A 12,069-nucleotide genomic window follows, 5' to 3' on the forward strand; every position below is an offset into this window, starting at 1 on the left:
CTCAGTGTTCTCACCTTTTCAATTTCTGTAAATTCCTTCAGCCTTCACCTTATATTCCAACCCCAATTTCTTCCTGAAGTAGATGTCATATGGCAAAAGGTTAAGCAGGGTGGGTCTACACTTAGTGGATTTTAGATGAATGAGAGGTGATCTTATTGACATGTGTAAGATTCTGATATGGTTTGTCAGGTTTGTCATGTTTCATGTGATAAGGAGGAATTTCTTTTCTCTATGGTTAATCTTTGAAGTTGTAAACCCCAGAGAACAGTGGAGACTGTCTTGTTGTATATATTCAGTGCTGAGTTCAACAGACTTTTGATCTACAAGAGAGCTGAAGGTTATTGGTTGGTAGAGGGGAGTGCAGGCAGGGAAATGGACTTGAGGCCACAATTAGATGAGCTGTGTCCTTAATTAATAACACAGCAGGCTCAATGGGCCAAATGGCCTTCTCCTGCTCCTAATTTGTATCTTCTTAACTTCGCCAGACCATTAGCAGCTATGCCTTCTATCATCACACCCAAAGCTAGTGAATTTCCTAAACCTCTCCATTCCTCTTCTGCTTTAAGACCATGTATGAAACTTTTCTATTGATCAATTGATCGAGTTTTTTATTAACAGTTCTCATGTCTGCACATTTTTTGCTTGTTAACAATTTTTATTGAATTAAAACTTTTTGACTGGTTTAAGCAGCTATCTAAATGCACTTTGTTGTAGCTGCTGTAAGAAGGATGAACTGTGCCCTAAGTTTATGTTCTTCCCAATTTCAGGGCACACAATTTTAAAATTAAGAATATCTTTTTGAATAAGCAAATAAAGGGTTTTTTTCCATCGAATGTTATAATCAATCAATCTGTGTTGTTTATGTGGTATATGTTTCCTCCTTCATTTACGGTAAACATGTTTATCACACTTCCACCACGCAACGTCGCACTTATCACTTCCATACGTCCAATGCTAGTGCCATGTTAACAATCACTCAGCTTTCGTTCAATAACTCTGCACTCATACCTTTTGTCATTTTGTGTTTTGTCCATTCATCATTCCCTTGCTCCTCACTGACCTTGACAGACTCACTGTTTCTTAGCAAATTACAATTTAGACCCATGTCCTCAACTGTAAATTCATCTGCAATTTGCCCCTCCCTATCTGTCCACTGATTCTGTTCTCTTTATTCATTTCTTTGCCCTTTCACCATAGAATTGCAAGTTGAACTTTTGATCAGACTGATCTTGTTCTTTGGCTCTCGCTTCGTTTCACCTCTCTCCTCTCTTTCTTTCGAATTGCCTCAAAATTCCATTTTTTTCATCCATATTTCCATCTAACTTCCCAGTCTCTCACTCCCAGAGCCATTCTCTGAAATGCAGTGTTTCCTACAGTTGTAGGGATATCGTACACACCATATAGAGATCATTGTGCCAGAAGAGGAATGTTCCAATATGTTGGGGGGGGGGAAAGGGGCAGTCCGTTTCTTGTATTTCCATTGTAAAGAATCGCAGGAATCACCTTCCCACAATTCTGAAAAGCATAAAGAATCACAGCATCCCTACACTGTGGAAATAGTCCATTTGGTCTATCAAGACCACTCCCATCTTCTGAAGAGCATCCCACCCAGACCTGCATTTCCGATGGCTAATCCCCCTAGCCTGCACATCCCTGGACGCTATGGGCAATTTAGCACAGCCAAGCCGCCTAACCTGCGCATCTTTGGACTGTGAGAAGAAACCAGAGCACCTGGAGGAAACACATGCGAACACTGGGAGAATGTAGAAACTCCACACAGTCGCCTGAGTGTGGGTTCTAATCTGGTTCCCTGATGCTGTGAGGCAGCAGTGCTCACCCCTGAACCACTGTGCTGCAAATTTACTAGATTAAATCTGATCAGAAAGATTAAATTGGGTTCACAGCTTGTGAGTGTGGGAGCACTGTACCATGCTAGAGGTACACTGTGTTTTGGTTGCCGTCTAAGAGATGGCACTTCTCCTTGATCCACAGCGTACATGGCAGGTTTACAGTTGTTCCAGGCAGTTGTCACCAAGTAGAAAATGCTCTGTTCTTCACAGCTGTCAACCTTCACATTTATTAGAACACTCTGAAGTTAAAAACAATCACAAACATCTGTAATGTCAGGATAAATAATGGTTGCATTCATCTTCCTCAACCAGTCCAAAATAAAAGCACTGTGTTTAATCAGCAGGATCACATTGTTTCATTTACTACAGGGAATGACCTGTTCCTTGCTACTGAATACAGCTGGATTATCTGGAGATTGAGGCTGTTCCTCTCTTTTTGTCTTGTTTTACAGCTGTGTAGTCACATATCATCTGTATCTTCCAGGCAGATGGATGGTCCCTGTTTTTAACTTCTCCAACCCACAGAGATCATGAATCCTAATTGACAGTGAGCATAATACAGTCCAGGGTTGATCACCATGTTCAGCTGCTTCAGAGCAAATCTGATAATGCAAATCTGATGTTTGGATTGAATAACATAGCTTCTTGGCTTACCTGAGTGGCCATTTCTCATTCCTTAACTCGGCACCCGGAGTTATTCCTTACGTTTTATTGAACAGTCTTGATCTGTTCTGTATTGTTGCTCAAAGGAAGTGTTGTACACGCCCAACGAAACTGTTGTCCAGCAGTTTCCCGTTTTGCAGTGTGTGGGGTGAGGGAAAGTGCATGATTTAGGTGAAATCTGTAGTTTTGTATCAAAATGCTACCTGATTAGGTGCTATCATAGTTTGCAACATTTGTTATTTTACACTGTGCTTCAATGAATCCACAAATAAGTTTTAAAGTAATGCATTTCTGGATTTATTGAAGTTAGCAGAGGAAACTATTGAGTATGCGTTTGTGTTTTATTATTAAATGTGATGAATCAGTTGTTGTTCAGCTGAACGTAAGGATTACGTTGGGAATCCTCTTTAAATGATCATCTGCCATGATGTTATCCAACATATGACATGTAAAGCGTAGCAATTTAAACTTATAACATACTAAAAAAGTATGACTAGTCAGTCTAATAACTTGAAGTACCTTTGGTTCAGTGGTGGCAATATGAGTAAGGAGTTGTGGATAAAATGCCACTTCCGTAAATTTTAGCGTGAAATTTGGGCCAATCCCCTCTACTGGAACACTGAGGATGAGAGTGGCATTGGCAGAATTCTTTACTTTTGGATGAGATGTTGAACTCACGCCCTTCCCCATCCAGTAGGTGTAAAAGATCCCATAGGGCAGCATGATGGCGCAATGGTTAGCACTGCTGCCTCACAGAGCCAAGGACATAGGTTCGATTCCAGCCTTGGGCGACTGTGTGGAGCTTGCACATTCTCCCTGTGTCTGCATGGATTTCCTCTGGGTGCTCCAGTTTCCTACTACAGTCCAAAGATGCACAGGTTAGGTAAAATGGCCATGCTAAATTGCACATAGTGTTCAGGGATGTGAAGGTTAGGTAATTGGGAAGGGGAATGTGGAGTATTAGGCGAATGGGTCTGGGTGGGTTACTCTTCGGAGGGTTGGTGTGGACTTGCTGGGTTGAAAGGCCTGTTTGCACACTGAAGGAATTCTAATTCTAATATTGCATTTCATGGTACTAAACAATCATGAGTAGAGGAATTCCCTGTGTTCTGGCCAAAAACTATTGTGCCGTGCTGTGATATTTATCTTCAACCAGGTGTCAGAATTGTTCTTGGCAAATCATCTCAATTCCATCAGAATGAGAACATAATACCAACCTAAACCATTACCGGCCCTCCAGTGACTGTCTGGGGAATGGTGAGGGAAGACGAGTGGGAGGTGGATTTTCCATTGAGTTTTCACACCCATGCTAACTTACCTGGTGAACAAGGTGGAAGGGTACTCTGTCACCACAGGCCAATTATGCCACTTTAGTCACCATTTAAGGGCCTTTTATCCAGACGGCCTCCCTGAGGCTCAAAGAGTGGGTCGTCCAAATCAAGCACTCTTTGACCAACAGAAGCAATGACATATGTGATCACAGCAACCCCCTGCCTGTCTTCACCAATAAATTATACTTGCTGCAATCTACCTGAGTCACTCTGGTGACCTCCAGTCCAGTCATCTATTGTGGAATGCAGGCACATGTCTTCTTAAACAGGTCCATCTGATGTAGGTGTGAAAATGATGAAAGGTCTGTTCTATCAGAGAATCATTCAACTGTAGAATTCTATTTCTCAGAAAACACTAGAGCCTGGGTCATTGAAATTATTCAATCAGGACTAAATGGATATTTGATATGTCTATCAATTTGTTTCTGTTTGGATGTAGAACTATTACTGGCAGGCTACAGCTGACAGTTTTGGAGGCAGGCTCTTGTCCATTAAAGAAGCCTGATATCAGCTCATTAACTGTACAATGTGCCTAAAATACAATCAGGGTTTCCTCCAAATAGCACAGTCAGGGGCTACCTCCAGCCTGTCCAGATGACCTTGATCAAAATTAAGTTTACTCAGTGATTCCAGCATTTACGGTTTTGGGTTGTGTTCCTGTATATATGTGAGAACCTGTCACATTAACGGGTACTGCCTGTATGAGGCTTGAGCACAATAAGAAGCAAGTTCACTCATCCTATGCGAAAAACCTGCACTTTTGTACCTCTTTCCACAACTGAGTAAATCTCCAAGCACTTTATACCAATATAGCATTTTGCAGTGCGGTCACTGTTATAGTATAAAGAATGCAGCAGCTAATTTGCATGCAGCGACCAGCAATGTGGTAAAACCCAGATCATCTGTTTTAGTGATATTGGTTGAGTCATGAATATTAGCCAGAATACTCGAAGTTGCTCCCTAGCCTTTCATTAAAAGTAATGCCATTTGATCTTTATCTTTCATCTGATTTGGCAAACAGTCCTTAGCCTAATGTTTCTACAAAGGAGAATAGTTTGGACGGTGCAGGACTATGTGTCAGCCTGGGTTACCTGAGGTTTCTAGAGTCAGTCTTGGACAAACAACAATTAGATTCAGAGTTAACAAACTGACCAATCAAGCTCCAGGTGACATTTGGAAGACAGCACATGTATTGTTGCTGATCTGCTGCAAGGTGATGACTGTTATATGTATTTCCTAGATATCCTGTGAAGCTGGGCACTTAAAGATGCATATCATTTAATAACAACAGCAACAACAACTTCTGTTTATACTGTGGCTTCAACACAGTAAAATGCCAGGGCACTTCACAGAAACATTAGAAGCAAAATGATGCATAACTACATAGGGAGACATTAGGGCAGATGGCAAAAACAAACATGCAGATGAATTCACAACACCAAAAGAAAACCAACCTGTTGTTTTAAAGTATTTAGAAATCTGAGAGCTTTAATAAAAATTACATTTGTAGCTGAACAGGTGGAGCATATAAATTTACATATTCATGATGTGCAAGAAAGGTGCAGAATTTTCTGCCCTTAAGCTCTGCATGCATTATGGATATCAGCACAAATTTTCTTTTGATTATTTTAGCCCTTCTTGGAAAAATCAACGAGGCACATTGTAGTTATCATATACAGTTAGATCACAGCAGTATAGCTTCTTCTAGACCACAATCACGATAGTCAAGCTGTAATTATACTAATCAGGCTTGGACTATACTGGCCAGGATACAACCAGACAAACAACATTTTTGTTAATGCTCATTCTTAGAACGAGTGCGTAACAGATAAGGCCAATGTTTATTGCCCATTCATAAATATCTTTGTGGAAATGATTGTGAACTATCTTCTTAAACCACACCATCTGATGTTGATGTGAAAATTATGAAAAATTTCTTCTTTCAGGTAGTCATTCATCTGTAGAATTCTATTTCTCATGAAACAAGAGGCTGGATCGTGGATTTATTCAATCTGATTAGATAGATTTTTGACAGACAAGGGAGTTGAGATTTACGGGCAGCAGACAGGAAGTAGAATTGAGACCACAATCACACCAAGTACACAAATAATTAGTTGCTAGTACTGGACTTAAACATTGCTGGAAAAAAATGACATGAAGTCAATGTTTTCCATCTTACACTTGTCAGCTCTGAAATGCAGCAAAACCAATTTAGAAAAGAAACAACAATATATGCAGCATGTGAAGAGTATGCTGTTTAGTTGGATTATATTTAGCATGGAGATGCAGCAGGAACCATTTAACAGGTCTGATTAAATTCACACCAGGTAAATTGACTCTGGTCAGGGCATTGCCATGGGGATGGAGCAGGGAAAGTCACTTCCTCAGTGATAAAAGTACAATATGCAGATTTTGTGCATGTATTTTATTGGAAGTAACTTATGACTTGTCAGGTTAACCTATGCAATGTAAATGTCTGGCAGGGCTGCATGAGTTGAAGACAAACCCAGAGATCTGTATCTGCAAGCCTAACAAAGGGACCATAGTAGCCACATGAAACAAAGCTGACAAGATGCATGCTGTCCTTTAAGATGGGTTCAAGTTCATAAGTACAGGCACTGCTGTTCCACATGACAATACTACCACACTCAAGGGCAAGTTGCAGTGGCATTAGTTGAACCTGCATCCAAACTTCCATCAACATTTCTCTTTCTTACCTGGCACGTGTGTGGCACAGACGTTACTCACCACTTATTAGTCCTCAAGCTGCATGTGGGCACAGATTGTGTTTCACTATATGGTACTGAAACTATCCAATCTTCAACAAGCATCCCCACGTCTGATGTTATGGTCGAAAGGAGATCATCAACGAAGCAGTTGAAGATCATTGAGTCTAGGATAGTCCCCCTCAGGAACTCCTGCAGTGATGTTGTGGCACCGAGATGATTGACTTCCAACAATTGCAACCAGCTTATTTTGTTTTCAGATTGATTCCAACCAGTGGGCAGAATTCCCATTGATTTAAATTTTGATTTGAATAAAAGAGGCTTTAGAAACATTTTCTTATCTGTGGAAATTGCTAGAAAACTGTATGAGCAATCTTAGCTCTGTTTTTGAGAGCGTAATTAAAGTTCAGAGGCTCTAAGCAAAGATGGTTCAGTAGCATTGATTATGTCTTCAATGATGAGTAGCTCTAGGTCAAGTTTGTTACATAACCATCAATATAACCTTCAGTTACTCGATGGGGAAAACACTCTTTGTGAAACATGTTGGCGTTCCCAGTCCCACATATGCTCACCGTAGTTTAGAACTGCAGGTCAGTTCAAAGGAGCGTGTTTAGGATCATGGGCACCTAACTTTAAGAAACTAAGCTGCAATTGCCAAACATTGTGACCTTGATAGAAAACAGAAGAATGAGAAACAAGACCTTATAAGTACTATAAATTCTTATGTCTTGTCCAGAGACGCACATAAGATTTGGTACTTAATTTTGAGTGTGCACAAAATGACACAAGCTTTCAGTGTACACTTTGAGCTCTTATTTGCAAGATATTCTAAAAGCATAGGAGATGTGGAAATGACCCAGCTTTATGTCCTATCAGTCTGATAGTTGCATATTGCCATGATCATGAAGTTGTTGGATAACCATGGCAATTAATTTCTATCAACCAGTTTGCAGCAGATAGACACCTATGGCAATTAAGATCTATAGTGGTAGAGACCTTCCAAATGAGACTTTTGTGGCACAAAGACACTGTCCCTACCTTTGGGCCAGGAGGCCCAGGTTCATTTTCCATGTGCCCCAGAAATATGTTGTTACTACTCTGAACAGAATGATTTGAAAGAAATATTTGGAGTCTTCCAAAAGGGGCTATTATGATGCAGTGGTAGTGTCCCTACGCCTGGGCTAAGAGACTTGGGTTCAAATGCCAGAAGTATGTCATAACATCTCTGAACAGGTTGATTAAAAATATCTAAGAGAACTTCCTCTTTCTCCACAAGCAAGCTAATTTTTCGTTTACACTAAGAGTAGAGTGCTTTGTAGTGGTTTTCCATTCTGTGTGTAAAATGACAACTCTGTGTATGATGTACATACTTCATTACATCATTTGCAATTTGTTCTTCTCCCAGAGCTTTCCTGATCCCAGCCATGCTGTAAAGTCCAATCATTGTGCAAAGACAAGTGACTACTCAACATTCTCTTGGGATTCGACTGGTAGCAGTTTAATGAACTGTTCCTCCATGCTATGGAATGGTATCAGGCATGAAATAAGGCTGAACAGTTTCTTTCAAAACCAAACATAATTAAATATAAATAGTTTGCAATAGTAGGTGTAATTTTGATTACTTTAAACATGTATGATTCCAGCATTGGTCTAACTGCACCTTTCTGATATTTGGGACAAGTACAACTGATTTAATATTGTACACAGAAGGAGTTCAATGGAAGGCATCTTTGAATTTGAATGCGTGGAAAGAAGAACATAAATTTTAGTAACACCTTTAGTATCCTTTGGAGTGAGCCAAAGTTTTTTTTACAGCTAGGTTTTTTTTAATCTCTGTAGTCACATTTGTCACGTAAGGAAATGTTCCAGTCACTTTATGCTCAAATGATTGCCACAATCAGCACTCAGAGAAATGACAGCTTCATCTCTTTGGTCAGTGGTATTGATCAAGGGACAACTGGTGATGAGGCCAAAAGAACAACAAATAGGAGGTTGGTTTAAAATCTCAACAATCTTCTCAAAAAGTTCTTCCTTAATCATGCAGCTCGCCATAAATACTGCAGAGCATGTATTGTCATCATCATCCATTATCCCTTAATTTGAGGCTATCAATTTGAGGTTTGCAAATTTCTGTTGTGGCCCTTCCTATGACTTTTTTAGATTTGCAGATCTTGCTCATGGGTCAGGACATTCCCTGAAGTAGTGGGATTGAGAATTCACAATTGTTTGCTTTTCTTTCCCTCTCTGCCATTTACCACCTTCATCATTAAGGCACCAGGATTCTAGGCACAATGAACAGTTTGTTGCCACTCCAGTTAATTGACAGAAATCTCCCTATATCCCATTATGGTCAGTGCTGCCAGGCTTCGAGGAGAACTTCAGAATGTGTTGTTAACGTTTTCTTTGTCCTCTCTTTGAGTGTTGGATATTGGAGAAAGTGAGGACTGCAGTTGCTGGAGATCAGAGTGGAGAGTGTGGTGCTGGAGATCAGAGTGGAGAGTGTGGTGCTGGAGAAGCACAACAGGTTTCAGGCAGCATCAGGAGAGCAGGGGAATCGATGTTTCAGGCATAAGCCCTTCATCAGGAATCCAGTGTTGGATACAGGACTGCCTGAACTAGGTGCTTAGGACTTGTTGATTGTTATGATATTTTTGAATCTAATGTGAACAAAGCTATTCCTTTATTAATTCCTCTTCACATGAAATATCTCCGAATGAGATTTGTGTTTAGTTATGACCCCCATCTGTGTGGTATGTACTGAATGGGTACATAACTGGTCAGCTGACATTGGCAATCCTCTCAGTTTCGGTAGAACCATTGTAAATATTGGCAGGCTGTCCTTCTGAAAGGAGGTACCTGTAAGATTAGATTAGATTACTTACAGTGTGGAAACAGGCCCTTCAGCCCAACAGTTCCACACCAACCCGCCGGAGCGCAACTCACCCAGACCCATTCCCCTACATTTACCCCTGCACCTAACACTACAGGCAATTTAGCATGGCCAATTCACCTAACTTGCACATTTTTAGACTGTGGGAGGAAACAGGAGCACCTGGAGGAAACCCACGCAGACACAGGGGGAATGTGCAAACTCCACACAGACAGTTGCCCGAGGCAGGAATTGAACCCAGGTCTCTGGCACTGTGAGGCAGCAGTGCTAGCCACTGTGCCACTGTGCCACCCATGCGGTGCCTTGTAAGTTACGCACAAGCTGCTACAATGAAGAGGGACCATTATCACTTGTCCAAGGCCATTAGTTGAAATCTTGATAGTTTAGTTATTGCTATTGTTATTATTAAAACACAACAGCAAATAAAGTGACAAATTGGAAGAGTTTAGGCTACACATATCCATTTTTGGAAAACTGGCTTTTGAAAAAATTGTTCTGCTTGTAGAAACTTTTACTGAATGCACAGTATCTTTCTCATAGCTGATATGAATGCAGAGCAAACACTATAATTTTGTATTTGGGTGGTTGCACCAGATAATTACATCATGATCACTGGGGTGTAATAGCTCCTTTGTATTGTGAATTAGGCATTCGATTGTTAGATGTTGCCTGGCCTGCTTTGGGTTGTCAGTGAAATTATGGATAAGTTTTGAATATTTTAGTTGTGCATCAGGTATCTCCATCTGCCATTTTGTGCACAGATACTGTTTTGGGTTGTGCATGAATTCTATAGAAGATCAAGACCAGGGAGCATCCACATTTGGTCCTTTACCAGGCATTGGTGGCTTCTTGCAAACTCTGTTTGGGTTTCAGAGATTCATCACAGTTGAAATTGCATTGTTGAAGGTTCAGCAAAAGGTTCCAAAAGGGACTGCATGACTACACACAAGCCATGGATGTCCACCCCCACTTTAATAAATTCCATACTCACCACAACAGACAGCTCTTCTCCCATTGACTGTGTCTCCACGCTTTCCTCTTCAACAAAAGCTCCCCATCACCCTCCCAGGACCCTTTCTCCTGCCTCTGCCCTTCCCCTTCTGCTTGGAGCCCCCCCCCCCCCCATCAGCCTCTGACCTGCCCTAGACCTCTTCATTGCTGACTGCTGACATGACATTGGCTACCTCAATTTCTCCATCTTCCTCACCCACTCCAATCTCACCCCCTCGAAATGTGCAGTTCTCCATTCCCTCCAAACCAATCCCCATTGCACCATCAAACTTATGGACAAAGGTGGGAGAGTGGTGGTCTGGAGGATGGACCTTTCTGTCACACAAGCCGAATACCAGCTCTGTGACACCACGCCCTACTCCCCCTTCACCACGACCCCACAATGATCTCAGGCTAAAATCACTCACACTATCTGTGACCTCTTTGCCTGTGGTGACCTCCACTCCACTGCTTCCAACCTTATAGTCCCCCAGCCCCACACAGCCCAGTTCTACCTGCTCTTCAAGATCCACAAGCCCATCCATCTAAGCCGACTCATTATCTCCGCATGCTCCTGCCCCACTGAGCACATTTCTTCCTGTCTCAACACCATCCTCTCCCCCTTGGTCGAGACGCTTTCCTCCACAACATTAACCATGCCCTCCACCTCTTCAGTAACTTTCAGGTCCCTGATCCCCAGCGCTTTATCTTCCTTTTGGATGTGCAGTCCTTATACACGTCCATACCCCACAAGGATGGCCTGCAGGCCCTCCGCTTAGAGTCACAGAGATGTTACAGAATGGAAACAGACCCTTCGGTCCAACTCATCCATGCTGACCAGATATCCCAACCCAATCTAATCCCACCTGCCAGCACCTGGCCTGTATCCCTCCAAACCCTTCCTATTCATATACCCATCCAGATGCCTTTTAAATGTTGCAATTGTACCAGCTTCCACCACTTCTTCTGGCAGCTTATTCCAGCTTCTTCCTCTCCAACAGATCCATCGAGCCCCCCCCTCCATCAATACCCTCCTCCGCCTCGCAGAACTGGTCCTCACCCTCAATAACTTTTCCTTTAAATCTTCCCATTTCTGGGCAGCTCCCCTCATCACCAGTCCCAGTCCTGAAGAAGGGTTACACCCAAAATGTTGACTTCACCACCTCCTCATGATGCCTAGCTTGCTGTGTTCTTCCAGCCTCCTGTTTGTCTGCCCTGTTTGCGCTTCAGAGAACATCTCCGGGACATCCGCACCAATCAACCCCGCCGCCCCATGGCCGAACATTTCAATTCCCCATCCCAGTCTGCTGAGGACATGCAGATCCTGGGCCTCCTCCACTCCCTCACCACCTGTCACCTGGAGGAAGACTGCCTCATCTTCTGCCTCGGGACCCTTCAACCCCATGGCATCAACTTCACAGTTTCCTCATTTCCCCTCCTCCCCCACTTTACTCCAGTTCCAACCTTTAAGCTCAGCATCGTCCTCATGATCTGTCCCACGTGTCAATTTTCTTTCCCACCTATCTGCTCCACCTTCCTCTCCGACCTATCACCTTTACCCCCACCTCCATCCACCTTCCCATTTATCTTCCCCCAACCCTTGCCCCATTTATCTCTCC

The 12,069-nt window shown here is 42.3% G+C and overlaps 1 protein-coding gene across 4 annotated transcripts in view; it reads left to right on the forward strand.

The window, feature by feature from the left end:
* Positions 1-12,069, forward strand: part of LOC132832251 (catenin delta-2-like) — a 488,139-nt gene that overhangs the window by 139,698 nt on the left and 336,372 nt on the right. The window lies entirely within an intron of this gene.

This window comes from Hemiscyllium ocellatum, chromosome 34, assembly GCF_020745735.1.
Source record: "Hemiscyllium ocellatum isolate sHemOce1 chromosome 34, sHemOce1.pat.X.cur, whole genome shotgun sequence".
NCBI classification, from domain to species: Eukaryota; Metazoa; Chordata; class Chondrichthyes; order Orectolobiformes; family Hemiscylliidae; genus Hemiscyllium; species Hemiscyllium ocellatum.